The 18,818-nt window shown below is 39.7% G+C and overlaps 1 protein-coding gene across 1 annotated transcript in view; it reads right to left on the reverse strand.

The window, feature by feature from the left end:
• NRG1 (neuregulin 1) overlaps window positions 1–18,818 on the reverse strand; it is a gene marked incomplete at its 5' end in the record, with an annotated part of 1,032,208 nt that overhangs the window by 555,189 nt on the left and 458,201 nt on the right. The window lies entirely within an intron of this gene.

An 18,818-nucleotide genomic window follows, 5' to 3' on the forward strand; every position in this document is an offset into this window, starting at 1 on the left:
GATCCTGGGCAGCTCCTATTAGGTACAATTTTTTTTTTTTCTTCACCAGCTGTCTTGCCTCTTATCTATAAGGTACTCTATTTCATATAAGGTACTTCATTTTCATATCTATAAGGTACTTAGCTATTACATCTCTTTCTAAGAAATCCCCAATCTAATTTTTTCTTTTTTTCTGGCCACCATTCCAGTTTACAGCTGAAAAGATGACAAAGATAACACCTCATACCCCATCTTTGTTGATGCAAGTGTTGACAGTAGGTTGACAAACACTGGAATCTTAAAAGTACACTAAAAATTTATAACTTGGCTTTTGCACATCAGGAAACAGGATAGAGAATGCTTTGCAATAAATATGGGAATGGAACACTTCTTTATTCACACTTTTCTCTATTACCTGCACAGGGGAGGAAACTGAAGATCTAGTCCCCTTAGAGCTTCAAAGGCAGTGAGATACTAAGGTACCTACAGGACAGGGTTCTTTTTCATTCTGCTACACTCTCAGTGGGAGATGTTTGCAAATTAAAATGTGTCTTCTCCACTGAATGTGGCATTTATTATTCTAGAAGGCTTTCAACCCCTTTGTTCTTTTCTTTCATGGACATAAAACGAACAAAATGCAGTCTGTAATGCTGTGTAACCTCAGTTGCTTTGCATTATTTTCATTTATTTGATTGTCTTTTGAGGCTTATATTTGACATATACGGATGCCTTCTTATAAGCAAATGGATATGGTAATAAAGCATCTTAATACATTCAATCAATACATTTATAAGAATGATTTTTTTTAAAAAATTCCAGATCTTGCTGGTACTGCCAAGAAAACCAGCTTTAGCAGATGAAAGAAGTTTAAAGCTGAACTCTGTATCGATCCGTCCTTTTGCTTAGTATTCCCCTTCCATTTTATGTTTCCAAAGAGCTTACAACCATTCATCAGGTTTTTTTATGTCAAACCTGGTAGACAAAAGATATGGCCAAACTCCATTTTCCAAATTGGGACCCTGAGATCTGGGGAAGGAAAGTTTCATCTATTGCAACCAATGTCAGGAAACCATTTTACTTTTTTATTGGACTTGAGATAATTCTATGAAGTTGCTGCCACCTTATCCTATTCTTTTGCCTTTTTCTCTAAACTCAAAACAATCAACAACTATGTACTGAGTGTCTCCTGTGCTATCCTCTCTGGGGATGAAAAAGCATGCTCTTGCCTCAATGACTTAGTAAGCTATTTTTAAAGAAAACACATAAATCCATAACAAAATATATAACCTCCAAGGGAATGTATATTAAATGGCCTGTTCAGTGTTATGGACATTGATAACAGAAGGACACCGCTTCAGACCTAAGTGATTAGGGAGGTTGTACATGGAAGCTGATTCAGTTCCTGAGGGAGGGGAAGGCTTTCCCAGCCAGGAGGCACCCAGGAGCCAAGGTCCAGACACCACAGTGTGCGTGGTTTATTGAGAAGACAAGGAAGAGACCAACTAAGAAAGCAAAGAAATTTCACACAGAGAGAACTTATGATAATAAGCCTGCACTTATGATAACTTTGGAAATTAGGTATAAAATAGGTGGTCACGTTTTGAGAAATGTCCAGTCCAGGGTTCTTAAAAGCTCAGCCTTATTGACATCTTTGTAATCCTTTGTATGGGCTTATACACGCTTTTGCAAGAGTAATTGAAGACACAGAGTAACTAAAATTCTCTCCTTGAGAAGCAGGGATATTTTTATTATTATTCCCATTTGAGGATGAGAAAACTGAGGCTCATGATGCTAACCTGCCTCAATCGACACAACTAGTAAACTCAAGGATCAGGTTTCAAGCCCCCACATATTGATCTTCTCAAAGTCTTTCCTCTTAATAGCTTTGCTAAGACACACAGCCCCTGGGTCATAGCTTCCCAGTTGGAGAATAACAGAGGCGGACAGAGTGAAACTGGGAGTCTTGATGGGCTTCCTCCTCTCCAACTTAATAGCTGTGAAGACCTGGGCAAATTACGTCATAAATCCACATCTCAGTTACCTTATCAGTGATTGCAGACCAAAAACAGTAACACCTTCTGCCGTGTTGTGAAGATTCAATGCAGTGGTATCTACATAGTACCTTGAGGATAAAAACTAACATGCCCCACGTATTAGTTTCTCCTTTCTTCCCCATGTCATCTGCCTCTGATATTTAAATGTGTAATCTATGAAACTACGTCCAGCAGTGGTCACGTGGCATGGCCTTACTCGCCAAATCATTCAGCAGTGCCTGAAAGTCTTTCTAAATTAACAGAGGTGGTAAAGTGTATGAAATTCCCTTGAAGGGCTTCACAGTGGGGAGAGTCTGACACACTGGAGGTAAGTTCTACCTCTGCTGCGTCTTCAGTGTGTTATGATTATGGCACAGTGGTTAGTACTCAGACCCTGGGGCTTAACTGTGTCTGGTTCAAATCCTGACTCTACTCTCCCAGCTGGGTCTGCCAGGGTTAATTATTTAATCTGGCTTGGCCTCAGTTTCCTCACCTCTAAAATGGGAATATTAATAGTATCACAAGCTTAATGAGTTAATACACCTAAAACACTAGGCACAGGTATTCAAGAAATTTTAGCATCTGTGGTTTTTAAAAAATTATTATTATCATTATGATGGCTCACAGTAACCATATTAGTAACTTTGTTTTCATATTATAAAACTTTCACATGTACCAGTATATTTGAACATTATGTTTATCCAGAGAGAACGGTAAGGTAATGGTTATTGTCCTTATTTCATAATAGTTTTTTGGGGGGTTGGCTAAGGCAGTAAATTATACATTATTATTTTTTAATTTTTCAAACAACACAGGAAAATTCAAACAAAAAGGTAAAAATAATGCTGAATTCCACCACCTAACAGGAAACCACAGCCAGCAGTTTGGTGAACACCCCTCCAGGCACCTGTTTCTTCACACACATGTGTAATAGATGTGCTATGTCACAAATGGGACCATACTCAGCATTCACTTCACAAGCATTAACTGAACACCAAGCTTAAATGTGGGGATGGTGGAGTTGGAGGCAAGTGGACGGTTTGAAAGACATTTGGAGTTAAAAGGCTTCATGATGGATTAGACACGGAAGATGAGAAAGATTAGGGGACAGAGATAATTTGTGGGTTTTGCCTATAAAAAAGGACTGGTTGTTGGGGCATTTATTTAGGATGGAGCACGCCCATTCTGTGATACTTTTTTTTTACTTATTAATATGCTATGATAATTGTCCATGCCAATCAATATACCTGTACATTATCACTTTTAATGACCACATAGTATTTCATGATGTTTATAGTTTTTATATATAATTCAGTTAGCTATTGTTTTTTTTTAAAACTTTTTTTTTGATGTGGACCATTTTTTTTAAGTCTTTATTGAATTTGCTACAATATTGCTTGTTTTATGTTTTGGTTTTTTGGCCACAAGGCATGTGGGATCTTAGTTCTGTGACCAGGGATCGAACCCGCATCCTGCACTGGAAGGTGAATGAAGTCTTAACCACTGGAATGCCAGGGATGTCCCTCAGTTAGCTATTCTTTTTTTTTTTTTTTTTTACAACTTTATTGGAGTATAATTGCTTCACAATGGTGTGTTAGTTTCTGATTTATAACAAAGTGAATCAGTTATACATATACATCTGTTCCCATATCCCTTCCCTCTTGCGTCTTTCTCCCTCCCACCCTCCCTATCCCACCCCTCCAGGCGGTCACAAAGCACCGATCTGATCTCCCTGTGCTATGCGGCTGCTTCCCACTAGCTATCTACCTTACGTTTGGTAGTGTATATATGTCCATGCCTCTCTCTCGCTTAGTTAGCTATTCTTATATGGACAAACACTTAGATTGTTTCCAACATTTTTTCCAACTTTTTTCATAATTTTCAACTTTTCAACTTTTTCAATTTTCAACTTTTTTCATAATTTTCAGTAAGGTTGCATTGAATATCTTTATAAAGACATTTGGTTTTACACTTATTCAATTATCTTCTCAGGAAAAATTCTGGGAAGGGGAAATTTCACAGCCAAAGGGTAGCAGAACAAACATTTTGATACACGCTGTCAAGCTGTCCTCCGTAAAAGCTGCACCAGTGGAAGCTCACATCAACAAAAGAGGAGAGTGCCTATCGTTTATCAATCTCTCTTTGCCAATTCTGGGTACCAATGCTCTTTAAAATTTTTTCTTTCAATATGTCCATTTAAAAATAGAAAAGGTGATGAAGATTCAGAGAGGTTAAATAACGCACATGATCTCACACAGCTAGAGTAGGGAAGCTGGAGAGGACATTGTTTTCCCATTGGCCCAATGCTTGTTTTGCTAAATTTATGATTTTAAAGCATTATCTCTCAAAAAGACAACAAGTAAAACAAAAGTCCAAACTCTTCACAGACAGCACATCTTTGGTCCTAGCCCTACTCCAGAGGGTTAAGAAGAAATTACTCAGGTGCTGGACTCCTTTAACAAAGAGCCAAATGGGATGATGTTTAAGAGACAACTCTGAAAGTCCTCCCCAACAAAAATTTCTCTTCTTCCGGGTCTTGCCACTGAAAACTATCAAGAAATGTATACTTTGGGGCTAAAATATTATACATCTAAAATTCTCTTTTTAAAATACAAAACGTTCCTTGTTATGATAATAAACACATCAAAACCAGTGGCAGTGTGGAGCGACTTAACAAATTGCCCACCCTCAGAGCCCCAGAGAAACGAAGCTGATAGCACAGGTTAGTGCTGATGTGGGAAGAGTTAGTCACAGACAGGTGAGCTGTAAGACTACATCTAAGGGAAACTCCACTTATCTCACGATACAGTACACAGCCTGCCAAGCACTCTAGACTCTTCTACACAATTTAGTTACTTCCTCAAATGAGATTTAGATTCAGCACAACAGATATGGAATAAAGGTACGTCACCAATGCCCCAACTCTACTTCTTTCATGGCACCCTCCTCCCCAGTGCAGACCCTTCCCCCTATACACCCAGACATTTCTCACCCAAGACAGTAATGTACTCAGGGGGCACTTCTGCAAGGATTGCAATGGGCATGCTCTAAAAGAGACAGCAGTGGCTGGAGTAGGCTGGACTCCGGGACCCATGAGACCATAGGTTTCCTTTCTTTGGGGACCAACCAATCTGTCTGGCCCACCCACTGTGCTCTGGCCAAAATGCTTGGCAGAGAATGGAAGGAGGAGTCCAGAGGCAAAGTGTAGAGGGAGAGAAGGAAATTAATGTTTACTGCTTCTATATGTACCCCACATCTCAAGAGGCATGTAATTCTCTTACTAAATCCTCATGATAATCTCTCAATCTCCTATTCCCTCCCCTTTCTTTGCCACGTGTTTTCATGCTGTTCTTTTCTCAGTCAGCTTTTTGAAGAAATGAAGAGTTATTCTACACAACTTAAAAGCTTCTTCCCACTAATTGGTGGAAGAAGCATCAAACGACACTGTTTTCAGAAAACAAAGGTATAGTGGGTGAGATTAACAAGAGATTTTTTTCCACCAAATCATGAAGCTTAAACATGCTTTCACCAGGCCTTTGCTAGTGACATCAAACAATTAAGGTTCAAGGAATGGGTAATTTCCTGACTAATTAAAAGTTTCAAATCTTTTGTGGCAATTTTCTTTGGGGAAAATCTAACATTTATAGGTCTGTATTGCTGTCAGTAAATACAACATAAGGAAGAGAACTGAAAAAATTTTCATTGATTAGGTATCTTTAATGTGCCTTGGGTTTATCATTCTGAACACTATTTTTGTAGATAAGGGGGACACAGGAGACCAAACTTGACTCCGGGGTATACTTTGAAACCTATCAATATGATTAATCCTCTTTTGTCAAGGTCTATCTTTTTCCCTAAGGGAAGTGAAACTATCAAAGCTAGTCAGTAGGAAATTATGCTTCGGTTCCAATTAATAAACATTTTACACTTTTCACAAGGTCTACTAAGAGATCATCAGTGATATATACCTAAAGGAACCACTGAGAAACGGTTCCCATAGAGTTAGAGATTCCCTCTCCTACACAAATGTCCTGGTGAACAACTTCAAGTTCTGACTTTGCACCCTGCTCCAGAGGCACAGAGCAGATAGATTTCCTGCTACTCCCATGTTCTTGATATGCACCTAAAATTGCTAGGGGTTTAGACTCTGACCCAACATGAGGTTTACATTAGACCTGGGCTACCATGTATTGACCCCACTAAAAGGGTGTTTGGTACCTTACGATTTGTACCCCTTCCCAAAAAACCCCAAAGACCAGAAATTCTGCACCCACTTTCCAAAGCCTGTATGGAATTAGTTGAATTTTAGGGCAGACGGGGCATTGGAAAAAGCCATCAACTGCCTGTATTCCCAATATTGTTCAAGATAATAAACACCTGAACACCATGCATGGGAGACAGCATTCAGGACGTTAAAGTCCATTCGTGTTCTAAAGTCAGGTGATTCTGTCATTTGTGTACCTTCTCTTTATGAGAATCGGAAAAGGCACGTCCTCTAGGGTAGACACAGACCCGTGCTTGGAGCTAATACTTAATAAAAGGAGCGCTAGTTGATTTCAGCCCTTGACTGGGTACTCTGTTCAGTACACATACAGCATGATCATTTATGGCAGCCCTGCAAGCATTATAGAAAAAGTCACATGTTCTGAACTGAGCATCGGACTTGGGGGAACAAAAACTTCGATTCAGGATTAATTGGAATTGTGTTCATATGTATTTACTGGAAATATAACTCTTATTTGTTCATATGTATATCTGCTTGTTTTGAAAAAATATTTTAAGCACATAAGAATGGCATTCATCCTAACAGAGAACAAAAAATTAGATGCAGATACTTAGTATGTTCTGGTGTAAGTATCCCAGAAAACAAGAAAGCAATTTGTTCCCCTTTGATATTTTTTATCCTTTTTCTGGAGAGTCTCTTTTTATACCTTCCAAGCCAGTCATCAGATGGAACAAAGAGCAGAGAAGGGGCTTCCCTGGTAGCGCAGCGGTTGAGAGTCCACCTGCCGATGCAGGGGACACGGGTTCGTGCCCCGGTCCGGGAGGATCCCACATGCCGCGGAGCGGCTGGGCCCGTGAGCCGTGGCCGCTGAGCCTGCACATCCGGAGCCTGTGCTCCGCAACGGGAGAGGCCACAACAGTGAGAGGCCGGCGTACTGGGGAAAAAAAAAAAAAAAAAAAAAGAGGAGAAGGAAAGATTGAGGCTTTGGTTGAATTTGGTTACGTCTAAACCTTTGGATTTTTCCACCCAGTTGGCTAAGCCAAGCGTCTCTGTGGAGATGAGGCTCTGAAACCCCAGTCAGACACGCCCCTGGCGGCCTGGCTCTGCTACCATCCACAAGCCAAGAGAGGAGAAAAATGGAAGCTGGAATCATGGAAATCAGTGCGAACAGGGGCACTACCTTTCACTCAAGCTTCAAATTCTGTTTCAAAAACGAACACATAAGCATGCATCAAACCCTAGCAATAAACTTAGAAACCAGAACTGAGGAAAAGAAATAAGCAACGAGGGCTTCAGTGACGGTCCAAGAACCTGTTGTAATTATTACATTATTTTCAGTTGTTGTGATCATGAAACTCTTTTAAGTGTAAAGCACTTACTTTAGTGGGTACCTAGCCTTCATCCATCTCAGCCTTTTTAGCCAACCCGTGCTGCATCAGATGTGGTACAAAACATTCTGGACAAAGTCTCAGCCCCCAAGTGTGTGAGAGACGAGGAGGATTTATTTTCCAGGTTCCTGGGCCATGTGTATGCAGGGAACTCAAGTGCTTTCAAGAACATTCTACTAAAAATGTAATTACTTCTCTTTTAATAGAGAAAATGAAAAGAAGGAAGAAATTAGAGGAGGAGAACTCCAGTAAATTGACTTGACTTTTTGTTTCCAAAGATTTGATAAAATCTCATACCAAAAGACAGTACAGAACTAAGCAATTTCAGCCTAGCTAAGAGTCCAATATCTTCTACACTCTTACTTATTCGATTCAACAAATATTCATTGTATCTTTAGCAGACACTATTTAGGACACACACACACACAAACACAGATGTTCCTGGAATGATAATCTGGCCATTTAAAAAGCAGTCAACCAAGGAGTAGATTCTATAGCATAGAATTTAAAAGTTGTGAGAAAAAAATATGAGTTTAGCTCATAATCTATTGAGATACATTCTAGATTTTTAGATAAAGGAATAAGCTGTTCTAAAGAACAATGCAGTGTGGGAGATCCATAGGTCGACAGACTTGAGGTCATCTTGTCAAAGTCTTCAGTGCAGCTGAAATACTAATGGTATTTATCAAGGGTTTTGGACATTCTTCTAAATACATGTATTAACTCCTATAATCCTTCCAATAATCCTATAAGAAAGTACTCTTATTGTATCCATTTTACCCTTGAAATACTGGAGGCACAGAGATTTTACAAAACCCCCCAAAGGGACAGGATAACAAAGGGTAAAGCCAATATTTGGGACTATACAGTCTGGTTCGAGAACTTAAAACTTTAAGCCCCTGGCTAGAGCACCCCTCAAATGTTTACAGGAATGAGGAGAGTAATACAAACTTGCCGATAGTTGAAGCAACTCTGTAAAAAGATGAGAAGTGGTAGACTTTCTGGCCCCGGAGAGTACAATGCCCCACCTCGAGGGGGCAGTTCTTATTCAGTTTCAGGCAGGAATTAGGGTCCTGTTGCCAGATCTGATTTTTCCAGACAAGCAGACAATTCATTTTATGGGAAATCCCATGACCTTTAAATGTTAGAAAACTATTCCCAACAAACAAGCTAAAGAAAAGACGTCCAAGGGCTGGATATTTGTTACCTGTGCTCTCTGTTTTGAATGGAGTGGCCCTCAACCTTTTTTTGGGGTCAGGTTACCCTTCGAGAATTCATCGAAGACGATACAACTTCTCAAAGAAAAGTAATTCTAAACATACACTTGAAAATGGTTTTGCATATAATTTTGCAGAGGTTAAGCATCGATCTCCTACAGGTCCCTGGGCTTCCAGAGAAGTAATCTCTGTTCTAAATGGTCAGCAACTAGTCAGTGTACTGGTACCATGTTGATGGAAGTGGGAGGGCCCAGTTCTCACCTAGAACCCATTTCACCTGCGGGTTAGCTAATACAACAAGGTTACTCATAGGGAAAAAAATAAAGGACAACTCAAACCAAAAGTTAAAAAGTCCACATGGGGAAAAATTAAAGGAAAATCCAGATCAAAAATAAGGGAATAAATGAACAGCAAAATCTTAAGGATGGTACCCGTCTTCTGAGTCAATAAAGGAAATTCCTGTATGTACCCATGACAGCGCTCTTTGCCTACTGATCATGAATAACTTCTCAGGCAAGCCAGCAACAGTATTTAGCATAGAATAGTACCTCACTGACGGGAATCTAGGCAAACCTCTGTCTTGGCAGAAGGATGAAACAAGAATGTCAGCTCAGGGTTACACTCAGTCACACAGGTCTCCCTCACCACACACACACACACACACACACACACACACACACACACACAGCCACCCATACACAGCTTTTCTTCATATTCAGATATTTAACTAACAGTAATCACCACCTGTGACTTCTAGGACTAAAAAGGCAACTCTGGGCCCAACCATTTTTTTTTCTTTTTTTTAAAATTTTTATTCGAGTATAAGTTGATTTGCAATGTTGTGTTAGTTTCAGGTGTACAGCAAAGTGAATCAGTTATACATATACATATGTCCACTTTTTTTTTAGATCCTTTTCGCATATGGGCCATTACAGAGGATTGAGTAGAGCTCCTGTGCCATACAGCAGATGTGAAAACAGTGTAGTCAAATCTATGCTTATGAGCCAAGGCAGTGATTCTCAGCAAACCGCCACCACTCCCAAAGACACTCAAACCAGCAGGATCTATGAGAGCGCGTATGTGCAGGAGCGTATGAGGCTGTGTGTGTATGCGCGGGTGTTTTCAGTGGGTAAGATCTGTTGACTTTGGAAAGAAGAGAGGGTAACTGCAGTGTTGAATGGAATTCTAGGGACTGTAAGCTTTAGGAAGAGACCAGGCTCAGGTAACTGCCCTAACAGCTTCCCACATTCCATCACCTTGTTCCTGTGCTGACTCAGAGAAGTCTCCTGAGAAACATGCTTGTCCATATGTGATGAACAACTCAGTTCATGCCACTCTAATTCATTTCCACTCAACGGGGTGCTGAGAGTCTGCTATGCATGTGTTAGGCACAGCGGAAATACTGGGAAATAGTATTTCCAACTATGGCCCCCACCTCCACGGAGCTCACCATCTGGTGAACAAAGGACATTTCTGGTATATTTCCATTACTCTAGCTGTTGGTGCAAGCTACTTAAATACAGAACAATCCAATATCAGGAGATTTTTAGTCCTAATTGACTTTAATTTATTCGTATACTGTATGTTATATTATTAGTACCCCAAAATCCAGGAATATTAGCACAGAGGCAACTCCTTTGGAAGGCAAATAAATATTTCCTCCTATGAAAAACCACAGCAACTTAGACTCTAGACATGGCCCATGCACTCGGTGGTCTGCCCAGTCAGAGGCAAGAACAGATAATCACATGGCTCCCATTGTCCCAAAGCTGTCAGAGCCTTAACTCAGAAGCTGGTAGACCAGTAGACTCCAGGTCTGACTGACAACTGAAAGTCTGCATTTCATGCATGACAGTAAGGACCTCTGTCTGGGGCCCTCACGATACGACAAAGGATGTAACGTGGCTTTAGTTTACTTCACGTTCATCACGCTAAGACTCTTCTTAAGCTATATGCAAAACTTTGGTTTAAGCCTAAGAGACGTTTAGAAACCTGATCCATATTCTAACACGTGCCTGATATAATTCTGTATGTGTACATCTGTGCTTCTCCTATTTCAAAAACATTTATTTCTTTCTCAGAGGCCAAATTCTCCTATTATCTCATTGGTCTAATGAATAATTTACAAGTACAAGCAAAAAACCAGAGCTTTCTTTTGCTCTGGTGTTTTGCTCTTCTTTTGCTCTCCTTCTCCAATACTGTGAGAAGGAGAAAAAAAATGCAAAGGGATCTCAATAGCATTTAATCCTCTGGCCCCTTCCAATTTGCTAGGCAGATGTTCACCAGCCCAGTAGTTGGCATTCCTCAGTTAGGAAAGAGAAATTCTTCCTACAAAACATGTGTTTAGAAATCTGAAGATTGTAGATTTTGCCTATTTGTGGTCTCTGAAGGTCAATGACACACGAGTGGAGGAATAATAATGCCAAATATTGATTTTCCAAAGCAAATGTGCCGATGGGCTCTTCGGGAAGATTACACAGCCTAGGAAGTCTGAGAATTAATAAATGTTATCAACCCTCATGCCCCAAGGATGGACAACTAACTCGATATCCCATGATTGCAAATAATAGAAAAGCAGGAAAATACATACACATTCAAGTCGCCTTCACCATCCCCAGGCAGTGGTCATTATGACTTCCAACATTCTAAGATGATCTGGTCAATCAGACCCACTGGATATCCATTCATCTATCAATTCAAAGAATGCCTGCTGTCAGGTAGAATGAGGCTCCTGAGGCTGTAGGTACAGGGAAGCCATAAGTCTCTGTACATGAAATTTTGTTTTCATGCAGTGCAAATAGACACCTAATAGCTGGTTTGATCCCCTGCCCAGGAAACTGATGGAAGAGGACAGCCACTTTCAGGGATGGCAACAGAGTCCAAAGATATCACACAGAGCTGAAGATTACTAGCAAACCTCCAGCCGTGGGAGCTTCCCCTGAACAGATTTTTTTTTTTTTTTCAGCATTGGGAATACTACTCATGGAAACCAAGCAGCCATTCTTTGTTTTCAAACTGGAAAAGCAATAAGCTTTATTAGCTGAAGTTACATAAAGTTTTTTTTTTAATTGTTTCTTGTGCAGCACGCCTGGAGCTGGGCAAGATACTGGCACAGATCTCCATAGGGTAAATGAAATGGTTATGCTGATCTTTAGCGAGAAGAGTCAGTTGTCAATTTTTCAAATGTTATTCAGTGATTAGTGGAAAAGTCATGAACAGCTTGGATATGTGGATATGTATTCACATACACATACATATATGCTAAACTCAAGCAACTATCTCGTATCTGACAAATAACACATCTGTAGACATAGGCTGCATAAATGGTTCCATCAAAACTGGACATTAGTAAAGGTTTCACAGGCCCAAATTTCACTTCAGAAATAAAAGAAAGAAGAGAAACATGGCTTATGTCTCTTGAGCGCATTAGCAGTTCTTAACAAAAAATAGCAACTAACTTATAACATTTCTCTAGTTTATGTTAATAATGCCCAAGAATTAGAGGAAAATCTCTGTCGTGCCTGAGTTCCTCAGTTCTGTACAATGACTACTTTATCTTTCCTTGGTAGCTTGCTACTGCCCTGGTACCACATTCCTTGACCATGTCCTAAAATGGCTCACTGACCTACTTGAGTCCCCGTTTTATGTATTACCAACCAATCATCATTACATATTTCTGATCCCTGTGTGAAGTTTCTTAAGGGTCCCATGAGAAGCAAAATACAGATTTCCTGTTTTGAAAGAGTTTAGGATATTAATGAGATGTGCTCAAAAGTACCAACTACCAGAATAAAATAATTGATGGAGGGAGAGAACAAGGGAAGGAGGGAGGAAGGGGGAGAGAGAGAGAAAAAGATGGATGAGAGAGAGAGAGAGAGAGAGAGAGAGCGAGTGAGCACACACATGCCAGAGCATGAACTCAAGGGCTCAAAGGTGTGGATAAGAATAAGTTCTTATGGTTACCGGGGGTAAGTGGTGGGGAGGGATAAATTGGGAGACTGGGACTGACTTATACATACTACTATATATAAAATAGACAACTAATAAGGACCTATTGTATAGCACAAGGAACTCTACTCAGTACTCTGTAATGGCCTATATGGGGAAAGAGCTGATATACGTATATGTATAACTGATTCATTTTGCTGTACAGCAGAAACTAACACAACATTGTAAATCAACTATACTCCAATAAATTTTTTTTAAAAAAAGAATATAAGTTCTGAGTTCAGAGAAAGGATAAGTGGGGCTGAAATGCTCAGAAGAATGCAGGTGGAGGTGATGGGACTCCAGTGGTGCCTTGAAGTACTTGATTAGCTAAAAGGAAGAGGAAGAACATTTCAGGAGATGAGAAAGACATGAGTAATGCAGAGAAATTGAGGGTGACAGGAGAAATATCCGCCTGCCTGAAAGAGGATTTATACTACAGAGCAGGAAAAATAAAGTTGGACAGGGAGAAAGGATTCAGATGATTGTAAGTTTTGGGTACTGGTTGAGTTGCTGCATGAAAGGAAGCAAATGATGCTCCACTGCCTGACAACATCACAGATATTAAATAGATGGCTCAGTATAGCTGAGAGAAATCCATCTACATAAAAGGATTGCCCTGACCTTCACGGTTGTTGATACAAATTCCGGAATTGTAGTATTCAAGTATTCCTTTCTTGAGCAAGGGAATATTTCCTGATAGAAATAGCCATAGGTCCTGGGTCTCTCAGACACTTATCAGCTGAGTCAATGTGCCATGTGGGGGAAGACCTTCCTACTGCATTCATGGACATAAAACTTATAGCTACTGAATCCGAGAGTCCATGATTCAGTGCATCCCAGCTACCTTATGGGATCACCTGTGGCTCTGCAAATGAGGAACCTCTCTTAGAAAATATGTAGTATCCCCAAAATAAGCCACATGATTCTTTTCACCAAGAGTTTATTACACATTATCCATGTGGCATACTGCTAATTGCAAATCTTACTTTTTCAAGCTAAGTGAACACATTTGTATACTTCCAAAAACAGAGATACATATTAACATTCCTCATGTATTCCCATACTCTGTAACAGTGGTATTTCTTTTTCACATTTACCACTTGTCAGAGGCCAAAGGTTCTCAATAACATCTCATTTTGTTTCATAATAATTTATGATTTGTCAAGGAAAACATGGGTTCCTTTTCATCCGTGTTTCATGGCTGTGCTAGATGGTTCTCTCTCCCATTCCATTCCCTGTCATCCACCAGGTCAGCAAGCAGATTTCATCCCCAGGCTCTTTCATTCTGGGAAGTGGGTGGGGAAGGATGGGGGTGAACAGGACTTTCCTCAGAGACCTTTACACTTGACCTTGAATGATGAATGCGATTTCACCAGGTGGAAATGGGCATAGGAGAGGGAACATTTTACCAAGACACAGAATTATGAGAGAGTGCTACGTTCCAGAAAACAACTCTTTGGGTGCGCCTGGAGACCAAGTGAGTGGGAGATGTGGGAAGATGTGGTCAGAATGGTTGCTTGAGATCAAAATATTGAGGACTCTTTTATGCCATGCTAAAGGCAAATATTTCGTTCCTGTCTTTTTCTCTTTTGAAAAAGTGCCTGGCTGAGATTTAAGAGGCGAAACAAGAAAAACAAAATTGGGTTCAACCATCTCCCATTAAAAACTGTTATGAGTCTCCCACGGGGCATGGCCACGGACCATTCTTAGGCTCTGAGGCCCCAGAATCATGGATACCAATACACTGTGGTTACCATTTCAGGTCCTGAAAAGGGCAAAAGCTGTGTTCTGATTGGCACCATGACACTGTCATGAAACTTGCATTTTGCAAGGAAAATGCTTTGCTTGTACTCCCCTGCCTTAGGGACCCCATGCTGAGCTTTAGATATTTGTCTTTCTTGGGTGTTGGGCTGAAATAAGGACTCCCATGAAGAATGCAGAAACCTTCTGTCCTCAGCACAACAATTATATATTCCATTTACTCCATTGGTACACTGGCCCTTAAGTTTAAGTCCACTATTTTTTTTTTTATCATTTTCCTTTTTTTTCACATCGTTATTGCAGTATAATTGCTTTACAATGGTGTTAGTTTCTGCTTTATAACAAAGTGAATCAGTTATACATATACATATATCCCCATATATCTTCCCTTTTGCACCTCCCTCCCTCCCACCCTCACTATCCCACCCCTCTAGGTGGTCACAACACACGGAGCTGATCTCCCTGTGCTATGCAGCTGCTTCCCAATAGCTAACTATTTTACATTTGGTAGTGTATATATGTCCATGCCACTCTCTCACTTCGTCCCAGCTTACCCTTCCCCCTCCCCGTGTCCTCAAGTCCATTCTCTACTTCTGCGTCTTTATTCCTGTCCTGCCCCTAGGTTCTTCAGAACCATTTTTTGAGATTCCATATATATGTGTTAGCATATGGTATTTGTTTTTCTCTTTCTGACTTACTTCACTCTGTATGACAGACTCTGCGTCCATCCACCTCACTACAAATAACTCAATTTCATTTTTTATGGCTGAGTAATATTCCATTGTATATATGTGCCATATCTTCTTTAACCATTCATCTGTCGATGGACACTTAGGTTGCTTCCATGTCCTGGCTATTGTAAATAGTTCTGCAGTGAACACTGTGGTACATGATTCTTTTTGAATTATGGTTTTCTCAGGGTATATGCCCAGTAGTGGGATTGCTGGGTCGTATAGTAGCTCTATTTTTAGTTTGTTAAGGAACCTCCATACTGTTCTCCATAGTGGCTGTATCAATTTACTTCCCACCAACAGGGCAGGAGGGTTCCCTTTCCTCCACACCCTCTCCAGCATTTATTGTTTGTAGATTTTTTGATGATGCCATTCTGACTGGTGTGAGGTGATACCTCATTGTAGTTTTGATTTGCATTTCTCTAATGATTAGGGACGTTGAGCATCCTTTCATGTGTTTGCTGGCAAACTATATATCTTCTTGGGAGAAATGTCTACTTAGATGTTCTGCCCATTTTGGGATTAGGTTGTTTCCTTTTTTGATATTGAGCTGCATGAGCTGCTTGTATATTGTGGAGATTAGTCCTTTGTCAGCTGCTTCGTTTGCAAGTATTTTCTCCCATTCTGAGGGTTGTGTTTTCATCTTGTTTATGGTTTCCTTTGCTGTGCAAAAGCTTTTCAGTTTCATTAGGTCCCATTTGTTTATTTTTGTTTTTATTTCCATTTCTCTAGGTGAGTCAAAAAGGATCTTGCTGTGATTTATGTCATAGAGTATTCTGCCTATGTTTTCCTCTAAGAGTTTGATGGTGTCTGGCCTTACATTAAGTCTTTAATCCATTTTGAGTTTATTTTTGTTCATGGTGTTAGGGAGTGTTCTAATTTCATACTTTTACATGTAGCTGTCCAGTTTTCCCAGCACCACTTATTGAAGAGGCTTTTCTCCATTGTATATTCTTGCCTCCTTTATCAAAGATAAGGTGACCATATATGCATGGGTTTATCTCTGGGCTTTCTATCCTGTTCCATTGATCTACATTTCTGTTTTTGTGCCAGTACCATACTGCCTTGATTACTGTAGCTTTGCAGTACACTCTAAAGCCAGGGAGGCTGATTCCTCCAGCTCCATTTTTCTTTCTCAAGATTGCTTTGGGTATTCAGGGTCTTTTGTGTTTCCATACAAATTGTGAAATTTTTTGTTCTAGTTCTGTGAAAAATGCCAGTGGTAGTTTGATAGGGATTGCACTGAATCTGTAGATGGCTTTGGGTAGTAGAGTCATTTTCACAAGGTTGATTCTTCCAATCCAAGAACATGGTATATATCTCCATCTGTTTGTATCATCTTTAATTTCTTTCATCAGTGTCTTATAGTTTTCTGCATACAGGTCTTTTGTCTCCTGAGGTAGATTTATTCCTAGGTATTTTATTCTTTTTGTTGCAATGGTAAATGGGAGTGTTTCCTTAATTTCTCTTTCAGATTTTTCATCATTAGTGTATAGGAATGCAAGAGATTTCTGTGCATTAATTTAGTATCCTGTTACTTTACCAAATTCATTGATTAGTTCTAGTAGTTTTCTGGTAGCATCTTTAGGGTTCTCTATGTATAGTATTATGTCACCTGCAAACAGTGACAGTTTTACTTCCTCTTCTTCCAACTTGGATTCCCTTTATTTCTTTCTCTTCTCTGATTGCTGTGGCTAAAAATTCCAAAACTACATTGAATAACACTGGTGAGAGTGGGGAACCCTGTCTTGTTCCTGATCTTAGTGGAAATGGTTTCAGTTTTTTACCACTGAGGATGATGTTGGCTGTGGGTTTGTCATATATGGCCTTTATTATGTTGAGGTTCCCTCTTTGCCTACTTTCTGGAGAGTTTTATCATAAATGGGTGTTGAATTTTGTCGAAAGCTTTTTCTGCATCTACTGAGATTATCATATGGTTTTATCCTTCAATTTGTTAATACGATGCATCACATTGATCGATTTGCTTATACTGAAGAATCCTTCCATCCCTGGGATAAACACCATTTGACCATGGTGTATGATCCCTTTTTACTTTGAATTTTTGAATTTTACTTTATATATTTTTTATACAGCAGGTTTTTTATTAGTTATCTATTTTATACATATTACTGCATATATGTCAATCCCAGTCTCCCAATTCATCACACCACCACCCGTCCCCCGCCACTTCCCCACCTTGGTGTGATACATTTGTTCTCTTCATCTGTGTCTCTATTTCTGCCCTGCAAACCAGTTCATCTGTACCATGTTTCTAGGTTCCACATATATACGTTAATATACGATGTTTGTTTTTCTCTTTCTGACTTACTTCACTCTATATGACAGTCTCCAGGTCCATCCCCATCTCTACAAATGACCCAATTTCATTGCTTTTTATGGCTGAGTAATATTCCATTGTATATATGTATCACATCTTCTTTATCCATTCGTCTGTCTATGGGCATTTAGGTTGCTTCCATGACCTGGCTATTGTAAACAGTGCTGCAATGAACATTTTCGTGCATGTGTCTTTTTAAATTTTGGTTTTCTCTGGGTATATGCCCAGTAGTGGGATTGCTGTGTCATATGGTAATTCTACTTTTAGTGTTGTAGTTTTTTTTTGATTTGCGTATACTGAAGAATCCTTGCATTCCTGGGATAAACCCCACTTGATCATGGTATATGATCCTTTCAGTGTACTGTTGGATTCTGTTTGCTAGTATTTTGTTGAGGATTTTTGCATCTATGTTCATCAGTGATATTGGCCTGTAGTTTTCTTTCTTTGTGACATCCTTGTCTGGTTTTGGTATCAAGGTGATGGTGGCCTCGTAGAATGAGTTTCGGAGTGTTCCTCCCTCTGCTATATTTTGGAAGAGTTTGAGAAGTATGGGCGTTAGCTCTTCTCTAAATGTTTGATAGAATTCTCCGCTGAAGCCACCTGGTCCTGGGCTTTTGTTTGTTGGAAGATTTTTAATCACAGTTTCAATTTCAGTGCTTGTGATTGGTCTATTCATATTTTCTATTTCTTCCTGATTCAGTCTCGGCAGGTTGTGCATTTCTAAGAATTGGTCCATTTCTTCCAGGTTGTCCATTATATTGGCATAGAGTTGCTTGTAACAATCTCTCATGATGCTTTGTACTTCCGCAGTGTCAGTTGTTACTTCTCTTTTTTCATTTCTAATTCTGTTGATTTGAGGCCTCTCCTTTTTTCCTTGATGAGTCTGGCTAATGCTTTAGCAATTTTACTTATCTTCTCAAAGAACCAGCTTTTAGTGTTATTGATCTTTGCTATCATTTCCTTCATTTCTTTTTCATTTATTTCTGATCTGATCTTTATGATTTCTTTACTTCTGCTGACCTTGGGATTTTTTTGTTCTTCTTTCTTCAATTGCTTTAGGTGTAAGGTTAGGTTGTTTGAGATCTTTCTTGTTTCTTGAGGTAGGATTGTATTGCTATAAACTTCCTGCTTACAACTACTTTTGCTGCATCCCATA

The sequence above is a fragment of the Mesoplodon bidens genome (assembly GCF_964165515.1).
Source record: "Mesoplodon bidens genome assembly, chromosome: 20".
Lineage (NCBI taxonomy): Eukaryota > Metazoa > Chordata > Mammalia > Artiodactyla > Ziphiidae > Mesoplodon > Mesoplodon bidens.